This window comes from Camellia sinensis, chromosome 1 (assembly GCF_055761805.1).
Source record: "Camellia sinensis isolate YWXY chromosome 1, ASM5576180v1, whole genome shotgun sequence".
NCBI classification, from domain to species: Eukaryota; Viridiplantae; Streptophyta; class Magnoliopsida; order Ericales; family Theaceae; genus Camellia; species Camellia sinensis.
The window spans coordinates 7,199,097-7,225,952 of NC_138961.1; the positions used below are offsets into that span (position 1 = coordinate 7,199,097).

The window sequence follows — 26,856 nt, forward strand, 5'->3', positions numbered from 1 at the left end:
TTTTTATTTTGTCTGCCTGGGCCAGAAATATGCTGAAAGCGTGTTTTGTAAACACACTTCAGCTTAGTTTGGAAAATCTAGCCAAACTAGACTTAATTTGGGAAATAGTTTAGTATATGGGCTTAGTTTGGGAAAAGACCCTAAAATATATTTGCCATAAATTCATTCAATCATAGCTAAATTCATTGAATCATATGTCATCACTATAGTAATAAATATATTTGCTGTATATCAGATTGGTTGTCATGTTCCCCCATTAACCAAAGATTCTCATTTTTTTTGAATTTCTCTTTATTTTCCTTCACAACTGACTCCCATATTTTAAGGGGAAAAAAAAGCTCCAAAATAGCTTCAGCTGTTGTTTTTACCTTAGAAAGTAAGGAAATATTTGTAGCCAATTAATATTTGATTAAGTCTAAATATTTACAAGGAGAGTGAATTAGATCCCAAAAATTAGAATCTCCCATGCCACTATTATTCCTGTGTAACAACATTCAATAATTCAGGACATTCAAAAAATAGAAAAGGAGAAAATAGAAAGCAAACCCTAGATTGAGAGTTTTAAAAAGCTGTCCATCCCAAAATTAAGGACTAGTTCATCTGCAACTTTAAATAGACCGAAAATGATTAACCTCTAGTTTGTTTGTAAAAGGAGAGACAAATGGGAAGAAATTGCCACATAACTATTTACATTAAAATCTTTCTTTCAATTTTGCTTGTTTAATTGCCACAAACAGTTAAACAAACAAAAATGCTAGGATTTGGGCTTCATATAAGCAGATTAAAATGAAGTTGAAAAGGAAGACCATAATCATGGAATACATATCTAAATTCAATGGATAAACATATCATTGCATAGAAACCTAAATTCAAAATTCTGTTTCAAGGAGATGCAAATAGTGATTTGAATTTTCCATTTTCAGATTCTCAAATCAAATAATCATACGCTTCAATCAGATTGTACAAAAACAAACCACGCATGAATTGATCAAATACAAAAACATTAAGACCATAATCATCAACAATTAAATACGCATCTATGTTCAAAATTGATTGCAGAATTATAGATCTGAAAAAAATTATCGAATCGAACAAAAACTAGGAAAAGAGCAATCAGATGCTAACCCTTGGAGTTTTTTTTTTTTTGAACTGAACCCTTGGACTTTGAAGATTGATTCTTCTGATGCACTTCGATGATTGTGAATTTGCGAAACGCGGTTCACAGACTTCGATCTCCAAGCTCGAAATTAGAATCAAACGCCAAGCTCGGAGGGGTAGCAGCTAGCGGTGCTTGTGTGTTTGAGTGAGACGCCAATGGAGAGAGGGAGAGAGAGTGAGACGTATATAAAAATCTGTTAAAAAAAAAATAAAAGGAATATATGGACCCTATATTTGAGTGGGCAAACACATAATTATTTGTACGGCAGTGATAGGTAGCTCGAAACCGAGCGGTTCGAAATGGCTCGAATTCAAAAACGGCCTCGTTTTTTAGATGAAGGTGAAGCAGAACCAGAAGCAGGGGAGGGAGGAGGAGGAGGAGGAAGGCGGAAGGAGGAGGGACTGGAGGGAGAGGAGGAGGAGGGACTGGAGGGGGCCCAACATTTGGGGCTGGAAGCGGGGGCCGGGGGGCGGAGGCAAGGCAGAGCCGGCGATCACTGGTGCTGCGATGATCGGCGGCAGCGAGGCGACGGCGGTGGCGGTGGCGAGGCGAGCAGCGACGATCCTCTCTCCCTCTTTCTCCTCTCTTCTTCCTCCTCTCTTCTTCCTCTCTTCTCTCCCTCTTTCTCCTCTCTTCTCTCCCTCCTTCGAGCCAATTCGAGCCATTGGATTTGAGCTACGGCTCATTTCCGTTATTTGTATTAAAAAAAAAAAATCTAGAGTAAAAAATTTTAGACAAAAAGATTTAAGTATAAGTTTATAAATTATTTTTGTATTAAAAAAATTGGATTGAAGTTTTCACGACATTCATTAACATGTTGTGTAAAGTTATAATATTTTACAATATGCAATATATGTCATCTTAAGTGCAAATATTTTACGGCATATTTTTGTAAGTCGTAAAAACATACATTTTTTACGATATACTTTTACATGCCATAAATATATGAATTAATGACATACATAATATGTATGCTGTTATTGAAAAAATATTAACGGCTCGCAAAAAAAAAAAAATCATAGAATGTACTAAGTACGACATGCATTCGATGCATGCCATAAACATGATGCCGTAAATAGTTAATTTTGTTATATTGTGTAAAGAACTAATATTTGCTTATATATATATATATATATATAACAAATATAAATCTAGACATTATAAACGAGATCACTTATGCTACATATATATAATTTTTATCTCGAATTTTACCAAAAGACATCAATATCTGATCGAGATTTATTGTGCACATGGACCCTATTGTCACGACCCAAACCTGCCTCTATAGGTTTAGCACTGTAATCGGCCAATAATCCTTGGATTACCAAAGGCCTCTGAACAGATTAACACATAATCAGGGGCTGTGGAAGCAAATATATAAACATACATAACTCATAGAACTATGCAAACATATATGGGACGGATAATTAAAAACCTTAATAGCATACATGTGACGTCATTCTCATATACCGATAAAACAAAAGTGGGACTTAGCCCAATGCACAATTAAATAGTAACTTGTTCATATACCAAAAAGAAAACAATGACTTAGACACTTGGTCCACAAAACTTGACTTCTCAAAATGAACCTCCTCGGGAGACATGGTGACTGGCTGACCCAAAACTCTCCAGGCAGCAACTTATGCCTGGTCACGCGCCTTCTCACCTACATACATGATATAAACAGTGAGCGGAAGCCTAGTGAATAATAACAGAGTAAAGGGTTTAAATGCATGACGTCCCTTATTAAATTTAGGAAACAAAAACATATTCATATTCATATTCTTGTTCAAATCATATACAAAATTCAGAGTTCATACTTAATCTTACACGGTACATCCATTAGCGCTAACAGATCAAATACAGAGCATTAAGGATCATACTTTCCAGTTCCATAAGGAACGTCCGGGCTGGGAACAGATAACTTGTCAGTTCCCTAAAGGAACCTCCAGTGTAACGCCCCCAAAATCATATTATAAATACAACTCATAAGCAGAAGAATAACATAAATAAGATACATTCATCCATTAGAGTTCAAAGTTCGTTTACAAAGTGTTAACACATGCGATATATATTCACCAATGTTCATCCTGAATCTATGGCATGTATTACAATGTTGAGAGAAATGAAGCAAAACATATAGTCAGATGCCCTATAGGCTTACATCTTTCCAAGTCATTGCTTGGTTACACAAAAGTGAGCCTAACTCAATACAATTAAAGCCCTTGGCAAAAATATATATATAAATAATTAAATATATAAATAAAAATACAAACAAGGTAAAGAAGTCTTGCTTCCCAAAAGTCCCTCCAAACTACTGTCTTGGCGGAGGCATGTCATCAGCACCTGAAAATGTTTTTTCCAAATAAGGTGAGCCAAAGCCCAGTAGGAATCATTTAACACAATATATGAGGTTTAACAAAGATATAGAGACAATGTGCATATACAATGCCTATGACAAAATATTTACATTTTTCATAATCATATAGTACCATGTTCATATCTTATTCCATTTTCCTTCAATTCATTTCAATCCATGAGTCAATCTTATTATCTTTCAACAATCCAACTGAGACTACAACTCAGTTGTTATCTAATCAACACAATTACCACACTAACACTTCAATCTGCCATTTTACGGAAATTTCGTCTGTGAGATCGGCACTCATGTATACACAAGATTTCGGGACTTTCACCTTGGACACTCCGACCAACTTAATTTCAATGGAGTCCATCCCCTATCTCTTCCCAAACAATGGAGTATATCCCCTTTCTTCTCCCAAACATCATACATATACAATGTATTTAAACATAATCATATTCAATGACAATCAACAATAGATTAGTTTCAATTCACCTAATCCTCATGCAATTTCTACAACAATCATAGTTATCCTCCACCGATAACCCAATATTGATATTTCTAAACAGATATACAATCTTCTCAATAGATAAATTATTCAAATTTGCATGGGTAAGAGACAACACGTGTCCAACTCCACCTTTTATATCAATAATCATCCAATTTCACATTACCAATATTAATGTCAGTTATTTATACAAAATAACCATTTGATCCAAATAGGGAAAAACTCTCATTTTTTCAAATATCAACCCAAGTACCAAAATCAACTATTTTGACACAATATAACCTCTCTTTCAAACTCCATATCCAACTATTTCACATTCATCAAAACCCCTCTTTTTATTTCACACTTAAATCCTAAGTTTGTTCAAATTACTCTCAAATCCCACCATTGTTACACAATCAACAAATAGCTAAGTTAAAAACCATATGAAGGTGTAGAAAATCCCTACCTCAAGAAGAGAAGACGAGCAAAGCAAGGTTGAAACTCCAAAGATACCGAAACCCACTTTTGTTTGAATGAAAGGAGAGCCCACGATGTGCTCTATCTTTTTGTCAAAGGCACTAGGGTGAAGAACCCTATGGATCTGGGTGAAATAGAGGAGAGAAGATGAGTTCTAGAGAAAGAAACTGTCACGCCCCAAACCTGCCCCTAAAAGTTTGGGCATGACCTATTCAGAAACGGACGTGTAACCTGGTATACATAATCTACTGGGCCTTAATGGAAGCATAAAATACAAACATAGTATAGATACAAACGTACTCCATTGAGCTATTTCTATATATGCCAGGATCTCATACATCACATACACCATCAAAGGCAGACGAAGTTTAAAACTATATCCCTGGACATCGGTTATATCCACATACGTTTACAGTTCCAGCCCCATGATTGGGCGTATACAAAAAAAAACATGAAGTTATGTACATCAACCTTAGATGGACACTTAGATAACAAGCTAACATTATAACAACTTCACAATATGAATGGCTTTGTATAGTGCCTGGACACGTAAAGGTTGACAAAAGAAAGCGACGTCATGGTTAGGACTGACCACTTGATTGATGACCTACAAAAACAGACATAACAGAGAGTGAGCCGGGCTCAGTGAATAGTAATACATAAATAAAACAATGCTTAACTGGAAACATAATACATAACAATGCATATAAAGATGCAAAGTTCACATAGTTAGTCTGATTCTCTGCTAAGTACATGGCGGCCTTAGGTCCAATCTTGCAACATAAACATGATGGCTATAAGCCCTTGAACATATGGCATGAAGCCCTTGAAACATGATGGCACAAGGCCCTTGAAACATGGTGGGTAGAAACCCTTGAAACATATGGCGTAAACGCCCTTGAAACATGTGGCATTTAAGCCCTTGAAACATATTGGCGTGAAAGCCCTTGAAATATATGGCACGATGCCCTTGAAACATATGGCACGAGGCCCTTGATACATATGGCATTAAAGCCCTTACATCATGAGAATAGGCAGGGTGATCATATATTTACATTTCTTTAATCATTCGCATGGTGCATAATCAGCATAATCAACATGTACAATAGAATGCTAATGGCATTCGTTAGCTATAAGTAAACGTACTACTACTCACAGTGTTGAGATGACGTGTTACTTCCTCCCGGAGTGTGTCCTGCACACATTCAAAGCTTGCACATTAATTCCCTTTTCCTTCTTAAGTCATTTCCTAAGTCATTACACTTTGCATGAATTTACAACCATTTTAAGATCATCAGAAAAATATTCTAAAAATACCAGAGAGTCAAGCATGCAAAACTGAGTGAACCATTTTTCCAGCCCGAGCCGCACGTGCGGCCGGACCCTACGCTTGAGCGGCCATGCACCGCACGTGCGGTCCTCCCCCTCCGCTCGAGCGGCCGAAGACAGTATGCATTCCCAATTTTCTCTTCTTTGGCCGCACGTGCGGCCATGACCTCCGCACGTGCGATGGTGACTCCTGTTTTGGGGCAGCTCGGTTTCAACCCAAATTTTAACATCACCAAGGCAATTTACATGCAACCAAAGATGAAATTCATGCAATATATTAGCCTAACATCACCATAACATGAATCATCATTTGAATATCACAAGGTAAACATAATTAAAAGCTTGATCAAGTCACTATTCTTTCAAGTTTCATCCTTTAATTTAAATTCCTTATGTTCATAAAACATAACACATTGTATACATATATATTCCAAGGAGTTGGCATAAAAACCAAAGATTAAAGTAGAATTTCATCCAACACTTAGATTAGGTTTCAAAACAACCAAAGGAGGAATATACCCTCTTTAACCAAACATGAATCATGCATAATTAGATCTTACAACCCATGAACACAGCTTGATTACACCTACTTGGAGCCTTATTTCTTTTAGCTTCATAAACATATCCAACCCACACACACCATTTGAGTAAATAAGTGAATTCAAGCTTGAAGATAAAATTCTCCATTAGGTAACCCAACTAATTTAACACAAGAGACCACCACACACTTACTCCTTAAAGACAATAATGTGGAGAAGTTCTTACTTAACTTCAATAGAGGAAAATCAAAAGATCAAACCTACCTTAAGTTTTAGGATCTCTACAACCCCTTTCCCTTCCTCACTTGCTCCCTTGGAGACCTTTTCTCTTCCTTTCAAACCCTTATTTCTCTCAAAGTGGTATTTCACGTTTTTGATCAAGGCTCAAGAGGACATAGGTGTATATATTCATAAATAAAGGCATATAGGACAAAATTCAATAGTTTAATCATTCCGAAATTGAAATTTCGTAAACATGCTTAATATTACTTAAAAATTATGCTGATCACAGATATATAATCAATTTCAGATAATGAAGCTGTCAAGGCCTCCAATTTCTAATTCAACTGTGTGAATAGTGACAGATAATGTTCTTGTGAAACAGATAGACACCCTAAAACATAGAGTTCGTTTACTTAATCTTAATTTCTCGTCAGGTTTTACAGCAAGCATTAAAAGCACAAAATAAGGACGGAAAATATATCAGAAAACATGTTAGAGGGTCAGGTTATTACAGAAACTCAAGATCTAGGCTTTTGCAGAGTTTTAGAGAGAGAGAGAGAGAGGAGTGAAAAAGTAATGAAAAAGGTCATCCTCGCGATCTGTTATACACGCAGTCCGCTTGAGCGTGAAAAGTGACAATTGAGTGTCAGACATAATGTTCCGCTCGAGCGTAAGAAGTGACGCTCGAGCGTCGAATACACTCTTCTAGCATTTGCAGGTCTGTAAAAAAATACTGAGAGTTTGCAAATCCTGCTCAAGCGTAAGAATGGCTGCTCGAGCGGAGAAGAAAAATTGTAAAGCTCGCTCGAGTGCAAGAATGGTCGGTCGAGCAGAGGAGTAAAAATTTGGGCAACATGGGTTTAGAAAACCAAGCAACCAACCTATTCCAAACACACAACTACAATCCAAATGACTAATCCAAGGAACAACAAGGGTAAAAAGAGATGTATAACAACATTGAACCATGAAACCCGAGTTCGGAACATAATAAAATGTCGAGTCAAAACCGGAGTCGCTATATCCGGGCCGGGAACAAATAGCTAGTCAATTCCATAAAGAAACCTCCAGTACTGGGAGCAGATAACATACTTGCCAGTTCCATGAAGGAACCTCCAATACTGGGAACTAGTAACATACTTGAGCCACAGAATTGTTGCCACAAATACTTGTCAAAAATTAGATGATCATTCATTGTATAGAACATAACTTTTTATAAAACAGATCTTATTCCATCACACAAAAAATATATAAAGTTGAACATAACTTTACGAAGTTATTACTCACAGTTGGCTCCAATAGCAGATTGATAGAATAGATAACTGGATAGCCTATGGCACGCGATCTACACAATCACAGAATAGATGCACGTTGAAACACATTTTCAGTATTCATTTAATTCATTACATTTCGTTTGTAGTGTGTTTGTAGTCATTAATCTCCTTATTGTGTCTTAATTATGGCCTAGGAATGCCTAGGATGCAATAAGGATGCCAAAACATGTTGTTAACACTTAGTTAGTTATGCTGAAAACAGGGGTCTCGCTCGATCGCAATTTCCTTCGCTCGAGCGGATGTTCAAAAATGTGAGTGGCCGCTCGAGTGTAACTTCCTTTGCTCGAGCGGTCCATAAACTCTGCAAAAGTACTGGTTGTTTGATTTTCTCGCTCGACGCACGCTCGACGGTCGCTCGAGCGTGAGACTGAGGTCCTCGCTCAAGCGGTCTGCAAAAATCGTAAACTTCTGGGAGCATGCATTTTACGCTCAAGCCAACTTTTGGTCGTTCGAGCGGAAGTGCAAGATCATAGAGTAGTCGCTCAAGTGCAGGTTCTGTTGCTCTAGCAGAGAGACAAAATCTGGAATTTCCAAATTGCTCTTCCAAGTTCAAAACTCAAATTTAAAGCTACAAACACATCTTTTTGGACCCAAAGTTAAAGGAAACATGTGTAAATTTGCAAAACATCAAGAATTAAAAACTCATTTCACAAATTCAAGGCCCCAAAGTAGGTGATTTAGCCAAAAACAACCTATATGTATATAAATATATATATATATATATATATATATATATATAACCATGCATGAAGTGATATGCAATATTTTCTTTGAAAACATAGTCAATTGGGATGTTTGGCACTAAAACATGATGAATTTGTCGAACATAGCCAAAGTAAGAACTTGCATGTAAGAATTTCTTAGAAAACATGCTCAATATTCCATGAGATGCACATACATGCATGAATTGGTTCCCAATTCCATCATTTAAGCTCAATTCCACGTTAATTCACTCCTTTCACTTGACTACACATACTTAACACCTCAATTACATAACTAGAGAGTTGAGGTCTTACCTTGAAGTCTTAAATTGCAAGAATTCCTAATTGTTCCTCCCAAAATTCAAGTCCCTAGCTTAAGCTCAAGCCAATTCCTTGGTCTTCCTCTTATCTTTGGTCTCAAACACTAGCTCCCTCACTCTCTCGTTTTTTAGTTCAAGAATGAAATGAAGGTGTCGAAAAATGTATTCTAGAGCTCTCACATGCCTTATATAGGCTTGATTAGTGGTGATTAATTAAGGCCAATCAAATGAACATTAATTATTCTAATTTAATCATTCTGAATCGGATTTCAATTGAATCTACCATAATGTTCTAAAAATTCCAACTAACACAATATTCAAATCGATTTCGTGTTCGGATGCCAATAAGACCTTCAATTCACAGAACAAAACAGAAACATGAATAGATATTCCTATGATAGACAGATATAAACACAATTAATGCCATGCACATGTAAGTAACTTAGGATTTCATCTTAATTACTTATTGGACATATTTAATCATGGCTTAACAATTAATCATGGGTCTGGATTGTTACACCTATATTACACTCATCTAATCTCACACATACATTCCCATTTTTGACAAATTCTTTACCCATTTTATGGGTGAGTAGATTTATTGATTTTAGATTGACATTGAGTCTTTTTAAAGTGTCATTTACTTGTCAAAGCAAAAGCAGCAACATTATTGATGAAAGTAATTAGGCCCATTTCTGTGCAACCAGAAAAAAATATTAAGATTTTATATTATTAATTTAAATTTGGTGTGAATTTGAATCGCAGTCAAATTAAATTTTTGATATTTTTGTAGTTTATTTTTTTTAGGCAATTAGTTTGTGGATAAGGAATTATAGATGGTGAAGTCATTAGTAGCTTACTGACTAACAGATTTTTGGACATTAAAATAAGACTAGGACAGTTCTTGGATTAGGATTGGGTCCTTTTAAGGTTAATTGATTATTCCTAGTACAGTTAGAAGTAGCACCACTAGTCAATGATTTCTTAGTCAATGTTTAATAGTATTTTGGAAAAATTACTGTTCAGTGTATAAGAAGAAAAAAATTACAAAAATATAGTGGGTGTGACTCAAAAAACTCTAGGGTGCAACTCATAAATAACTGGGGTGCAAAGTGGCACCCCTCCCATGTTTTTGTAATTTTTTTTTCTTCTTATATACTGAATTGTAATTTTTTCTAAAACTTTTATGATGAAAAATGGTCAAATGAATAATGATATCCACTACCAAGCTAAAGAATAAAGTTTGTGTTCGAGGAGCGAATGCCTCGAAATTATTATTATTTATTTTTTTAAGGGTGGTTATGTGTAGGAGTGGGTTTAAGGTTTAGGGTTTACAGTTTTAGGATTTAACATTTAGGATTTAGGATTTAGGATTTGGGATTTAGGATTTAGGATTTAGGATTTAGAGTTTAGAATTTTATGATTTACCATTTAAGGTTTAGAATTTAAGATTTAGAGTTTAAGGCACACATAACCACCTTTCAAAAAAAAAAAAAAAAAAAACATGATTTGAGGCATTTGAGCCTTGAATCCTCGAGGCCTCTAGCACGGTTGCAACCTAAATTATGGTGGAACATGACTGTCGTCAGTATCATTCTTTAATCAATCCACAAAGAAACAAAGAAAGAAAGCAAAATCTCTGCCATGAAGAAAAGGGCTTCAAATCCTCTATCCCACTAGCTTGTACCAATTTTCTGTCGCATTATTCTTGTGCCACCACATGTAAAAGATAAAACATTATCAAATTTACATTTCAAAAAAATATGGTATAATTATACCAAAATTGTTATTGAATTATAATTTATTAATTAGTCAGATTGGTATAATTTATCCTAAGACTATGTTTGGATAATAAAATTTGAGTAAGAATTTATGAAATGATTCTTTTGCACTTTCTCACCTCACATTACGCCTCAAATCCTTAATCTAAAGAGAATCGTGAAGTAAAGTAAAAGAAAAAGGAAAAGAGGAAGAAGTTGCTTCACCTCTAAGTTGTGTACCCTGTTTAGTTTTGAGTTTTTAAAAATTATTTTTGAGTTTTGAATTTGTATACGTTATGTTATGGTGGATTTTTTTCATATTTTAATTATTATTTTTAGATACGCATAATCTAAATGTACTTAAAAAATACAAAATTTGTGAAGAAATCTATAAAAAAAAAAAAAAAAAAAAAAGAAGCAATAAATACAAGAGAAATACAAAAATATACTAAATTTTGGGTTTTTTTTTAAAGTAATAAGTTTTTCAAAGATTTTTTTTCGCAAATTTTGTACTTTTTAATTGTAACTAGATTAGATGTAACTAAAAAAAAAAATTATTTAAAATATTAAAAAAATACAGTAAAAAAAAATACACAGAAAACAAAAAAACTAAAATTTCTGAAAATGGGCCATAATCAAACGAGAGAGAGAGAGAGAGAGAGAGAGAGCAGTGATTTCAGTGATGAACTATGTGAGGGTGATGCTGAGAGAAAACGAGAAAGAGATGGGAGTAGGGAGTCTGATGAACTATGCAGTAGAGAAGTCCAAGGAATTGTCGGCGGTGGTAGGGAAAATGGGTGGGAATTTGATGGGTACGACGGAGGAGAAGTGGAAGGAATTGGCGTAGGAGATAGGAAACATGGGTTACTTTTTTTTTTTTTTTTTTTTTCATTGTCAAATCATCGAATCCAAACATTGATTCAAAAATGAAGATTCATCCACATGAAAGATTTTCACATAATTTAGCTTAGGGATTGATTTTGCATTACAGCAGAAGAGAAGACACACAATTTAAAAACAAAAGATGCTTGGCCAAAATGCCAAAACCAAAACCATATATATACATATTCTTGTTATTAGACCAACAGGATTGAACCACAGCTTCAAAAAGAAGAGAACAACAAAAGAAACCCAATCCCTGTCGAAACCCATAAGACCAAGTTGTTCATCTTCCACCCTTAAGACGATGGTTGCGGAAATAACTAGCTGGGTCATTCTCAAAATCTGCCCTAGGGATGTGAGAGGCCCCTCCTGATCCTGGTGCTACCATTAGTTTATCGTTACCCTTTTGTTCTTCTGAGCCAGATGATGATGCTAGCATAGCTAGGCCCGACCCCACAAGAACCACCCCTGCAACAGCAGCAGCAGCAACAGAAGCCACTGTCTTCTTCGGAGTCCCACTTTCACCATTGGAGGAGCTTTGGGTGCTCTCACTACTGCCCATTATGCCCAATAGTAGTTGTTCACTCTGTTTCTGTCTTTCAATTGCTATGTTATTTGTGATGAATTGGGAGAATGTAGAGAGTGGTTGGTTTATAAAGAAAAATATTCAGAGGAAACAAAGAATCAACCATGTTGATTATTTATTTTTATTTTTTTTAAGTGAAAAAAATTGATGTGACATTTAATTTTTTAAGTTGATGATAAATAATCATTTTGACTTTTATTTTTTTAAACTAAAAAATTAATTAAAAAAGTCAATTGTCAAACGACCGAGTTTTCAATAAATTTTTATTTTGAAAAATTAGAATTTACTTTGACAAAAATCAATATCAATTTTTTTCAAAAATTATTTTTGATCCAAAAAAGATAAAGTCACATAAAATAGTGAATATTATATTATTTTTTTACCGAACTATTTTATAAAAAATTTCATAAATAAATTTCGAAAATTCAACAAAATATTTTGAATTTATATGATTAAAAATTGTCAACAATAATAGTGATATCCACTACCAATCCCTTTTTCTTTTGCTTTTTTCTTAGGTAGTTGTCCACTACGAAACTGAATCATGGAGGAATGGTCTATCGTTTGTACCATTGTTTATGTATAAGTTTAAAGAAAAAAATATTTAGATTCATTGTAAACTTTTGAATAAAATTTTAAATAATTATAATATTAGTATGAGAAATTAAATGGAAAAAAAAAAAAGGGAATTGAGAGGACATATAGGAATTGTGGTATTGAAGGTATTAGGCATTTCTGGATTTTTTTTGCACTTTCAACTAACAGTTTAAAATAATTATATTTTTTTATCTTATTATAATGATAACATATACCACACTACCTCTATCAATTTCTTTATCCCATCTATTTATCTTATGGTATAAGTTATCCTGGATTAATTAACTTTCAATCCTCTACCTCTATCAACTTTCAAAAAACTTTCATTTTTAATTTATCCGGGAGAAGAGTTACCGTATAACTTATTTTTATAATTATATATATATATATATATATATATCTAATCCTTTATCTCATCTAATTTCATTTTATAACTTATCTCTCACAATCTTATCAATAATCTCATCCTAGTTAATACCATAAAAAATAATTCAACAGCCAAAGGTGACTTCCAAGTTCTTCGACTCTAAGCATAGGGAAAAGGAAGAAAAACAAGATAAGAGAAAAATAAAAGATGAAAAAGTTGATTCTCCTCTCCTTTTATAAAGTGCAAAATAATCCGAGTTGTGTTGTGGTTGCTTTCCTATTCCTAGAGAGAGAGAACTTGATTACAGTAGCAGAGTTAGAAATTTAACATAGAGGGAGCATATATTAATTACAATTTTGAAATTTTTTTCTCATAATCAACAATAAGGAGATATTACAAAATTTAAACATTCATTAACAAAACTTACGGATCAACAATTCTACGAGTAGTAATATATTTTTTTCCAACCAACAATAAAAAAATCTCCAATTTGAGAATAATCATATAAAAACAGAAATTAATAATTCAAGAGGGAATGGCAAGTCGTCACTTGGGGGAAGATAAAGAAATAGCAATATAGATAGTTTCGTCAAATGATGGAGTTCATACATTTTCTTTTTTAAACATAAGAAAGTGGTACTTTTTAAAAATAAATAAAAAATTCAAGATAGTAAGTTATGGTTATTTTTTTGAAAATTTAAAAATGCTAGGGTAATTAAAAATTTAAGGGGGCACTAATATAATTTTATAGGGGTTAATGGGATATACTCTATACATATATGGGTACTATAATAATTAGGGCAAATTACATATACACCCCTCGAAGTTTGGCTAAATTACAGATACCCCTGAGGTTTGAGAAATTACGAATTCCCCCCTGAATGCTATATTTGCATAAGAAATTAGGGGGTAATTTGTTATGAAATATAAACCTCAGGGGGTAAATTGTTATGAAAATACAAACCTCAGGGGGCGGGATGTAATTTCCGAAACCTCAGGAGGGTATCTGTAATTTAACCAAACCTCGAGGGGTGTATATGTAATTTGCCCTAATAATTATCAACAAATGAAGAGGGTCGTGTGCCCCTCCTAGGCCTTACTTCCCTCTGCCCCTGCCCTGGCTATTTACGATTTTGATGGGTTAGATGGTGGCATAGGGGAAGAATTTTTAGCTTGAGGAGCAATTTGATCATTTGATCCAAGTTAAACCTTATGCCATCCCCGCAGTGGCCCTTCTCATCCTCCTCTATTAGAGATATATACATTAGTAGTAAAATCCATTGTACTAATATATATTATATTTAATTATACCATTTTACAAACTTATATTAATATTTCTTATTATAATATTGAAAACTTTAGCTGTGTTAACAAAAGTGATGAAATTATTGGATTATGCTTAAATATTTTGTATTTAAAAATGTACAGGTATTAAATGATACAATTACAATATTTTACCTAATTAATTTACATAACTACCTTCATTCTTTCAACGTATTGTTTAAACATAAAGTAAGAATATTTGGGTTGGTTTGGAATGTTTTAAAAAAATGTACTTTTTGACTTATTGTCTTATATGGGTTGGGTTTGGGTTGGGTTTGATGTGATGGATTTGAGAGGTGATGTGATTTAAATAAGATGACGTGACTTAAATATGATAGTGACTTTTTAAATTTTTGTATTATTTAGTTTATGCCAAACCAACCCTTAGATTTAGGTGATGTTTGGACATGGTTAACAAAGAGTAAACAAACATTTTAGTTTAAAAAAGACAAAATAAAATAAAATAAAATAAATAACAACATTATTTTCATCCCTAACTGTATAAGCCAAAACATTATGAAATTTATATTTCAAAAAACTATGGTGTAATTATATCATAATTATAGTTTAATTATAATTTATTAATTAATTGGAAGAGATCAGTATAATTTATCCTAAGATAATATTTGGTTAAAAAATTTGAATAAGAATTTATAAAATGATTCTTTTATACTTTGGGCTTTCTTTTACCAAATACTCTTTGAATCCTTAATCCAAATATAATAATTAAAAAAAAAATCATAAAGTAAAGGAAATGAAAACGGAAACGGAAACGACGAAGAAGTTAATTCACATGATTTTCATAAAGTAAAGCAAAAAGGACATGGTTTTCATAAAGTAAAGCAAGGAAGAAAAGGAAAAGGAAAAGGAAAGGGAAAAGGGGAAGAAGTTGCTTCACCTCATGCCAGGATTCTCCCCATTGCATAGTTATAATGGAAGATTTTTATTATATTATTCAACGGTTGTAAAAATCTTATTTCAATAAATATAATAATTATAAATTCACATTCCTATTTTAGAGTCATAGGATATGTAATGGACATCTTCCATTGCAAATTTAGCATGGAGAGGATCGTGATCCCTTCAACTCTGCTTTTATATTGCCCTAAATGATTCAACTTGTATTAGCCTGTTTGGTTTCAGTTTTTAAGAATTGTTTTTTGAGTTTTAATTTGTATTTTTTTAATTTTATTGAACATTTTAATATTTTAATCATTTTTTTATTTTTTTAGATGTACCTAAAATGTAAAATATTTGTAAAGAAAATTATAAAAAAAAAATCAATAAATATAACAAAATATGAAAATGTACTTAATTTTTATATATTTTTTTTGTATTTTTTGCATTATAAAAATTCACAATATTATACTTTTACTACAACATTTTTTTAGTTTAGTGACATTTGAAAGTGCCACAAAACTATTCTTTTAATGACATTTTTTAGTCTTGTGACATTTTGAACAAGTGCCATTTATACCCGTACTACGGTAGATATTTGCAAGTGCTACTGCACTATCATGGCTGAAAACTTTCAATGACATTTTGATGTCATAATGGATACTATTTGGGACACTATTAAGAGCCATTAAAAAAAGAGTTTGTTGCACTTTAGTGACACTTGTAAGTACCATTACACCATAATGACTCAAAACTCGCAGTGACACTTTAATGTCATGGTAGACACTATTCGTGACGCTATCAAGTGCCATTAAAGAAGAATTGCAATCTTAAAAATACCACGATACGAATTTTTAATGACGCTTGTTATGTCACAATTGATATTTATAACTTCATAAATGCCACTAAATCCAATTCATTTGTGCCATTAAATGGATATAAGTGCTGTTGGAACTTATTTTAGTGACACTTTGCAAAGCTACTATTACTACTATAAAATGCCAATTATATGTTCTTTTCATTGACACTTTTAAAAGTTACAACTAAGCATGCGTAAATGCCTGTAAAAATTGAATCGATTTTATAAATAATTGAATATTAATTGCCACATCCCATATTAATTTGACATCCATTTATTTTGTAATATTTTCATAATAATAAATAAATATTACCACCATAGGATCATCACATCAAAAACAAAAAAAATTCAAACCACAATCAATTATTTATTATTGAAATATAAATTTATTTATATTGCAATAAAAATCCCTTGCCAAAATTATAAAATATTCTACCATACCAACAAAGTTAAAGCAAAAAAAATTTAAAAGAAAATTATTCCAACCATAAGTTTTGAAAAGTCATAGTGATATCCATCTTCCGGAGAGACAAATTATCAAAATAAAATCAGTTCCCAAATTCTCACTTGTATAAATATTCTCGGCTAACATTCATAACTTGCAAAATCTGCATCCAAAAGATAAACATAATTAGTTCACCACACTACAACAAATTATATAAAAGTAACAACCGGAAGTCTTTAGACCATATCAAACAATAGCTTAAAAAATCAATAACAACCAAAGGCATCAATCAACAACAATCAAAACCATGCCCATTATCAATATCATGATCCCCTAACCTCAACTATGTAAATCAAATGTAATTGTGAAAAATGACAATCAACTAATTACTTTCAAGCAATATTTTGAGAGAATCAGAAAGAGCCCATGTGGCAATAAATGATGAAGAAATGTCTTGTTGAAGCTTCACGAGAAAATAAAAATAAAAATAAAATTTTTTAAAAAAGCACAAGTTTCGTCATGTCATGATTTTGACTATATAGCACATTTTGTCTAGATTTAAGCAATGGAATTTAGGTCCGCAATATTCATTCCTTGGTTAATTGTAAGACAAGTTTTGCATGCTATTCTAAAATAAAGCTGGAAGTAATGTGATATATATGATTAGCTCCTAGTGGGTACTTGAGTAAGAGAGGTATCTTGTATCGATGACAATGACCATACTTGATGTCAAATTGCCATGTCAAGAGGACTAGAAGTTGTTGTAACCTAATCAAATTTGAACTGATTAATTTTACAAACACACACACATAGATATATGTATGTATATGTATGTGTAGGAAAACATTAATAACTTACAAATTCTATTAAAAAAATTACCTGGTTAGATGTGTTTGTCAAGTTATTCGTAGCATGCTCAACATGGGAACCTTTGGACCTTAGCTTCGAATTTTCAGCTTCCATAGCATAAATCTGTGGCACCTGGTTCCATAAAGACCACAAGCTTGCCAACAACAAAGCTTTCAGGCTTTTTTCCCCAGGTTCTTGAATTTGTAACCAGACCACCACTATCAATCCACTAAGAGATCCTGGCATCACCCACTTAATTCGCCACCAATCCATAACTTAGACCACATTCTTATAATGGCTACCAAATTATTAACTTCGAACTTTCTAAAGCGATTTTCAATATTACTAAGGGAGCTTCAAAGATGAGCTTTGTTCAAATGCAATAAACAGGGCTTGCAGTTATAGCTCAAAACAAAATATTTAAACAAAACAATATCATGAAACACTATAAATTAATGCTCATGGCTGCTCAATCTCAGTAGCCCCTGCTACAACGAAGCACTTTTAAACAACAAATAGGAAGAAACAATACAAGAGGATTGAAACAACAAATAAATATTACCAATCACACAAATAAAATTATATTATATTATAAGTGGGGTAGGAAAGAGAAAATCAGCAAATGAGATTACACAGATTAAACACCATTAAAAATAAAAATAAAAGTCACCTTGGCAACTTCTAAAAAAGTGTTTGTGCATATTTGTGTGTGTGTGTGTGTGAGAGAGAGAGAGAGAGAGAGAGAGAGAGAGAGCCCTGGCATTACATTCAACAACTCGGTGGCTGCCACTTGTACATTCACCATCTCATCCCGTCATTACCACACCAAAAAAAAAAATGTGGTTCAACAAAAATAAAAGTTCTGAATATATCCAAATTCCAGAGTATAAACTCAAAGAACATATATAATTAAAGTTCGACGCAAAGTTTTATTGAGATCAAACCAATACATATGCAAAGAGCCAATCAATCATCAATGGTGGCAAAGCTATCTAACCTAGCTAGGAGGATAACCAGATATTTATAATTGGAGCATTTTGTTGAATGATCTTAAAGAAAACTCATTCACATAAACAAATTAACATGCACTTCAAATGAAAAGAAAATCTCAAAATGTTATTCAAGCCCATAAATCAAAAGCCATAAATCATTCTGGAGTCTATCTCAGGACCGTGAGAAAAATGGAAAAACAAAGAACACATGGGAGAGTGTGGTGGAGAAAGAAACACAGAGCGTGCATGAAAGGGGAAATATGATACCAAGTAAGTAGGATGTGTGTTTTTTAAAATGAGTTGCTTACAAAATTATACCTCGAAAATTACCCCAAGAGTGAGGTAGCATTTTTTGTCTTCAATAATGCTACATATGCAGAAAAATTACCCACAATTACACTGGAAATTATATGTCAGTTGACTATACTAATTGTATATAATTTGATGTTTACACAAATCATTTTCATTGGAAATTCACAATGGGCACCACCAATGGATCAAGATTTACACCATCTACTACCAGCCTACCATGACAGTGAAATGGGAAACTAGAGTGAATTTGGGAAAATGGAGAAATCTTGAATCTGGCTATGAAAAAAAAACCCCCCCAATAAATTAAACGTTCCTTCAATCATTTTATTTCAATCATTGGTTCATTGATTTCACATAAATAAAAACACTACACCACAAAAAAGCAAACCCTAGATCTAGAGTGAAATGGGGAAACAGAAAAAGGGAGACATACAGAAAAACAGAGACCGAGAGGGAGAAAGATAGGGAGAGGAAGAGAAAAACCTCAATGTTGAAGCGATGCCATGCGAGACGAGCGAGCGGCGGTAGCGATGTGCGACTGTGGAAGATCGACGGCGAGCGATAGTGGAAGATCGATGATGATCCGTGAGAGAGAGAGGGAGAGCATGAGTCTCTGGTCTTGTTTTTGCTTGGATGTAGAGACTAATATAAACAAATATAAAAAACATAATAAAATAAAACATTAGTGAATTGCCTCCATATTTGAAAAAGTTTCACCAAAAAAATTGATATCATTGCTGACCAATCTCAATTTTCGTCGCCTATTATACCACTTTTGGTGACAAAAAGTATTTTGGTCATTGAAAATAAATATTTACCGACCAATTTTTTGGTCACCAAAGATAAAAAGTAAAATTAATTTTTTTATTTAGTGAATAAATTAATTTTATAGGCAAATATTACTATACAGCGACAAAGTATTTTGGTCGCCGAAAATAAATATTTGCCAACCAAACCTTTGGTCGCTAAAAATTAATAGCAAACAGTATGCTAGTTATACTAAATTTATTTTAGTAGGCAAAAACTGATATAGCACGACTAAAACAAATCTTAGTAGCCTAAAACACGAACTAATGCCAACCAAAAAAATTTAGTCGCATATTGTGGCATATTTAGCAACTAAATTTTTTTTTAGTCGCCAGTTAATAATATACTGTGACTAAAAAAAATTTAGTAGCTAAAACCTGAAACAATGCCGACCAATTTAATTTTTAGTCGCCTATTGTACAACTTTTGGCGACTAAATTCCTTTTATGTCATTTTGGTCTTTGTAATTTCAATTGAATCGATTTTAACCTTGAATTTTTTATTTTGTCTCAAATTGGTCCAATTGATAGCATTTTTTTTTATTACAAATGCAACCTGTCATCGTTTTAGGACTTAACCTTAACAAAATACTTGGTCAATTCAGTGACTTCACCTTAACCAATCCAGTGAAAATTTTCTATGAAAGACCATAAAGATGTTATTAATTCGACTAATTTGACGTAAAATCTAAAATTAAGTGTTAAAATTGAATCAATTAAAACTATATGGAACAACAAAATGTAAGTATTATTGATGTAATTTACTCAACAATTATAAGCAATTGAAATAAATTGAGATAAATCGGTAAATTCAGAGTCAAAATCAGGTTAATTGAAGCTATATGGACTAAAATTCAAGAAACTTTATCATTGTACAAGAGAGTAATTTGAAATTTAATTTTTCCTATTAAGTCATATAAAGTCGCTAATCAATTTTGTACATATGGCAAGTACAATTAAAAAAAACATGTTATATTGAGTTTAATTTATTTGTTTTTATTTATTTTGTGCATTTTAAAAATTTTGAAAATGTATTGCCATTTTTTGTTTTTCCAAAAATGCCATTAGATAGCTTGGAAAGTTTTTGGCTTAGTGGCATTTCTCAAAATGCTATAAAATATTTGTTTAAGACACTTTTCACCTAATGCCATAAAAAGTAACTTGCACCTATCTAATTTAGTGACATTTTTTTATAAAATGTCATTGCTACTAAAGTTTAGTGGCATCTGTTGATAAATGTGTCACTAAAACAATTTATTGTGTCATTCTTTTATAAAATGCAATAAAATTGATGCGACATTTCTTTATTAAAATGCCACTAATGCCTTATATGTTTGTAGTTTTGTGGCATTTTTTTAAAATGGGTCATCAAATATTATTTTTGTGACATTTTCTAAAAACATGCCACTATAGCACTAGTGTAGTGCCACTAAAGTGTGTTTTTGTTGTAGTGTTGTGACACTTGTTTATTAAAATGTCACTAGAGCCTTTTATGTTTGTCGTTTTGTGACATTTTTCAAAAACGTGCCACTAAATATTATTTTTATGACATTTTCTAAAAAGATGCCACTAGTTTTTTTTTTTTTTGGTACATCCAAAAAAAAAAAAAAAAAGATGCCACTAAAAAGATGTTTTGGTTTGGATTTTTCTTTTTCTTTTTCTTTTTTTTTTTACCAGCACTTCCAAAAAGATGCCACTAGTATAGTGTCACTAGAGTGTGTTTTTGTTGTAGTGTTTCTAAATTTATCTAGATTATGTGTAGGAGTGGGTTTAAGGTTTAGGGTCTAGAGTTTTAGGGTTTAGCATTTAGGATATAGGGTTTAGGATTTGGGATTTGGGGTTTACGGTTTAGGATTGAGGGTTTAGGGTTGAGGATTTAGCATTTTATGGTTTACGATTTAAGATTTAGGATTTTAAGATTTAAAATTTAGGGTACACATAATCACCTTTCAAAAAAAAAAAAAAAAAGAAAAGAAAAACCCAAAACAAAAACAAACAAAAAAGCAAAAAAGAAAAAGAAAACATGATTCGAGCCTCGAATCCTCGAGGCCTCTAGCACGGTTCCAAACTAAATTATGCTGAATATGACTATCGACAGTACCATTCTTTAATCAATCCACAGAGAAACAAAGAAAGAAAGCAAAACCCCTAGCATGACGGAAAGGACTTCAGATCCCCTATCCCACTAGCCTGTACCAATTTTTTTTTCGCATTATTCTTGTGTCACCACGTGTAAAAAGATAAAACATTATCAAATTTATATTTCAAAAAAATGTGGTATAATTATACCAAAATTGTTATTGAATTATAATTTATTAATTAGTCAGATCGATATAATTTATCCTAAGATTGTTTGGATAATAAAATTTGAGCAAGAATTTATGAAATGATTCTTTTGCACTTTTTCTCCACACATTACACTTCAAATCCTTAATCTAAAGAGAATCATAAAGTAAAGTAAAAGAAAAAGGAAAAGGGAAAGAAGTTGCTTCACCTCTAAGTTGTGTACCCTGTTTAGTTTTGAGTTTTCAAAAATTATTTTTGAGTTTTGAATTTGTGTGCGTTAGGTTTTCATGGATTTTTTTTCATATTTTAATCATTTTTTTTAAGATACATATAATTTAGATGTACTTGAAGAATACAAAATTTGTAAAGAAATCTAAAAAAAGAAGCAATAAATACAAGAGAAATACAAAAATATACTAAATTTTGATTTTTTTTAATTCTTCGAATTTAATAAGTTTTTAAAAGATTTTTTTAGAAAATTTTGTACATTTTAATTGTAACTAGATTAGATGTAACTAAAAAGCAAAAAAAATTACTCAAAATATTAAAAAAACACACTGAAAATAAAAATGCACAAAAAACAAAAAAAAAAAACTCAAATTTCTAAAAATGGGCCATAATCAAACGAGAGAGAGAGAGAGAGAGAGAGAGAGAGAGAGAGAGAGAGTAGTGATTTCAGTGATGAACTATGTGAGGGTGATGCTAAGAGAAAACGAGAAAGAGATAGGAGTAGGGAGTTTGATGAACTATGCAGTAGAGAAGTCTAAGGAGTTGTCGGCGGTGGTAAGGAACATGGGTGGGAATTTGATGGGTACGACAGATGAGAAGTGGAAGGAATTGGTGTCATGATCCAAATCTGCCCCTAAAATCATAACCAACCAGTAATCACTTGATTACATTCGGCCTCATAGAAACATACAGAATAAATATAATAATGGGGCCATAAACAGAAGTATACAACAAAAGAGAAGTCGATTGAGTTGTGCCAATATGAGCAAAATTATAAAGTTAACCTCATAGCACATTCATATCATATACATGTCCATGCAAAAATGTTAGTACCATAAGAAATTTATACATATTGTTTACAAACCCAAGACCATAGTAGCAAAAACAAAATGAAGTCAAAGTATGGTGTGAGTCAAAGGCAAAACTCCATCTTGGAGGCATGACTCAACAAGCTCCTGAAGCTGACACTGAGGATGGGCTCCATACTGTGGATCACCTACATGTGCACACATAATATTGGGTGAGCGAAGCTCAATGAGTAATAATACAGTGAAGTACTATAAACAGATGATTATAAAGTCCATAATCATAATACGGAAAGGTCTTGAGCCCAATATGACACGAAACGGACTTGGGCCCATCATGTAAACAAAATGGCCTTGGGCCCATTATATAAACAGAAAGACCTTGGGCCCATTATACAAAAAAAATGGCCTTAGGCCCGTCGTATCAGAACGGCCTCAGGCCCACGAATGTACAGAACAGTCTTGGACCCACATATTAATAGCTGTTCAGAACGATCTCGAGTCCAATCACATATGATTATGTCATTAACATAATGGCCTCTTTAGAACGGCCTTGGGCCCAAACACATCATAGCATAAACAAAACGACCTTAGGTCCATATTACACATGTCATATAACTTTTACAAATTTCATTCATTTCGATCAAAACATAATGTTGGTACAAATCATCTTTTATGGCTCAAAGTAATCAATTAAGATCATGTCTTTAAAATACTATTACTCACAGTGTGTTTGATCTCGTGGTGTTTCCTCCAACACACGAACTACATAAACATTTCACACACATATTTGGTAAATCATTTGTTCAATTCGTATACTTTTCTTTCATAATTCACAACCTTTTTAATGAGTTTCTAATCATTATTTCACTCCCAAAAGGTTTACATAAAGTTGGGAATGCGTCTAGAAGGTCAGGAGTATCGATACAAGGAAGCAGGGTTTTCTCCCCTGCTTGGCTGCATGTGCGGCCGGTCCAACAGCTCGAGTGGTCTGGCTCCGCTTGTGTGGAAGTGCTAGCCGCTCGAGCGAGCAGAATGCAGCTCACCAAATTTATGCATGCTCTGCTCATGCAGAGCTCGTAGCCGCACGAGCTGTCTGGGCACACCCAGATAGTCCGAAAATGGCACAAAAATGCAAACTTTCCAAACTCATTTCCAACCTCAAATTCATGCAAAACCAACCCAAAACATGATATACTAGCATGATTCAAGTGTAATTCCAACTAAAATACATCAATCTTGTTCCAATATCAAATTCATGGTCTTATTTGTTTCATTCATTCATACATTATATACAAAAGTTCAATATATATACAAACATGGTGATTCTTCCAACAATTCTTGGTCATATGAACCATCTAGGGTTTATTTCATGGATTAATCACAAGAACGAACTCAAATCAAGCAAAAATGAAGAGATTAGAGTTGAAATTACATACATTTAGCTCTAGCTAATCCACAACTCCAAACCCTAGCTTAAAATTCCCAATTCCTTCTTAATTCTATGACAAAGATGAGTTAATAAGGATTGTAAGTAAATTAACATACCTCAACTCAAATCTAAGGTTTGCCCCTTGATTTTCTTCAAAATCCCTAGTTTTCCTCTTCCTTTCTCTTTCACTCTCTTGAGCTCTCTCAACCAAGAATGAAGAACATAAAGCTAAACACATATATAACCCAACTTATAAAACGTGATTTAATTATTACGAATCGTAATTTTTCAAAATTTCACCGTAAGCTCTATAAATCATGCTAATCATAAATATGAAGTCAGTTTTGGTTTATCGCGTCTCTAAGACTTTTAATTTTCAGTTTAAAGTTCTAATTGCAATAGATATTCCTGCATTCAACGAATATTATTCCAATTTCACATAATTCATATACTTAAACTTGTAAATTCATATCAAATACATAATCACACGTATAGTTAAGCATAAGATGAGTTGGGTTATCACAGTTTTCTCCCCTTTAGGAAGTTTGGTCCTCCAAATTTATTTAGCTCAAGTCGAAAACAATTCTGGATATTGTTACCTCATTTCTTCTTCCCGTTCGTAAGTGACTTCACTTCCGTCGTGTTCCTTTCATTCGACCTTTACCATTGGGATAGTCTTGTTCCTTAGTTACTTGACTTGCTGATCAAGAATTCGAAGAGGTTTCTCCTCATAAACCATATCGTCATCTAGCACAATTTGATGATAGTCAATAACATGAGAACGGTCCCGAAGGTAGTCTCATAACATTGATACGTGGAACACATTGTGCACTTGCTTCATACTCGGTGGTAAAGCAATTCGATAGGCAACTGGACCCAATCTTTCTAAAATCTGAAATGGCCCCATGTACTGGGGTGACAATTTCCCTTTCTTCCCAAATCTTACGTGCCCTTTCATTGGGTGACTTTGACAAAAGCATGATCTCCAACTTCCGTCCCCAATGCTTTATGTTAGCTTTGCCAAAATCTCGACACAAAACTTAGAATCACTATCCGATACAATGGAAACCAGAACACCGTGCAATTGAATAATTTCGGCAATGTACTTAGTAACAAGTCTATCAGCATTATAAACAGTCTTCACAGACAAAAAGTGAGCAGACTTAGTCAATCTATCCACAACGACCCAAATAGAATCCACACCTCGGGGTGTTTGGGGTAAGCCCTCAATAAAATCCATAGTTATGTGCTCTCATTTCCATTCAGGAATAGGGAGAGGTTGAAGTAAGCCCGCCGGTCTTTGATGTTCCGCTTTCACTTGTTGACATTAAAGGCATCTTAAGATAAACTCTGTAATTTCCCTCTTCATATTAGGCCACCAAAAATCTTGCTTGAGATATTGGTACATTTTGGTATTTTCGAGATGCATAGCAAATCTGGACTTATGAGCTTTTTTGAAGACTCTTCCTTTAATTTCAGGGACATTTGGAACACACAATCTTCCCTTGAATTTCAACAATTAGAGCTTCCAAAGAGAATCCTGGTCTTGGCTATGTTTCCAGCTCATCGCGAACTTTTTTGAGAAATTCATCCTCCAATTGCCTTTGTTTAATTTCCTCAATGATAGCCGGTTGTGCCGTCATTGCAGCTAACATTCCATCTCGTTCATGTGGTACAATTTCCACTTCCATTCTTTCCAAGTCAACTAATAGTTTGTTCTGCTCCATAAGCAAACATGCTAGATTTCCTGTTGACATTCTACTAAGGGCATCTACTATCGTGTTGGCTTTGCCGGGATGATAATGAATCTGCAAGTCATAATCTTTGATAATTTTTAACCACCGTCTTTGCCACATATTAAGCTCCTTTTGAGTAGAGAAATACTTGAGGCTTTTGTGGTCAGTGTAGACTTCACACATTGCTCCATAAAGATAACGTCGCCATATTTTCAATGAAAACACCACTGCAGCTAATTCCAAATCATGCGTAGGGTAATTCTTTTCATGTGACTTCAATTGTCGAGATGCATACGCAATTACTTTTCCATTCTGCATAAGTACACACCCCAATCCCTTATGAGAAGCATCACTATAAATAACAAACCCTTTTGTACCTGACGATAATGCGAGGTCCAGTGCTATTGTGAGCCTTGTTTTCAATTCTTAGAAGGCGGACTCCCTCTGTTTTGTCCACTCGAATGGAACACCTTTTTGAGTCAATTGAGTAAGCGGCAACGCAATCTTGGAGAAGTCTTTACAAATCTTCGGTAGTAGCCTGCTAAACCCATAAAACTTCGTACTTCTATAACATTAGTAGGAGCAGGCCAATTCACAATAGCTTTTATCTTTTGCGAATCAACAGACACACCATCTTTGTTAATCACATTCTCCAAAAACACAACTTCATTCAACAAAAATTCACATTTCTTCAATTTTGCATATAAATTTTTGTTTCTAAGTGTTTGAAGAATTAATCTTAAATGCTTTTCATGTTCTCCTG

General features: G+C 33.3%; 1 long non-coding RNA gene across 2 annotated transcripts; it reads right to left on the reverse strand.

The window, feature by feature from the left end:
* Positions 1-16,567: 16,567 nt before the first annotated feature.
* LOC145791377 (uncharacterized) lies at positions 16,568-19,440 on the reverse strand. Of its 2 annotated transcripts, XR_014331136.1 has the most exons (3): positions 19,283-19,440; positions 17,526-17,747; positions 16,568-16,809 (listed from the first exon to the last, which is right to left on the reverse strand). It is a non-coding gene; the product is annotated as an uncharacterized LOC145791377 (long non-coding RNA). The 2 variants fall into 2 exon arrangements; XR_014331134.1 differs by lacking the exon at positions 19,283-19,440 and having other exon boundaries at positions 17,526-18,255.
* Between the last annotated feature and the right edge of the window lie 7,416 nt (positions 19,441-26,856).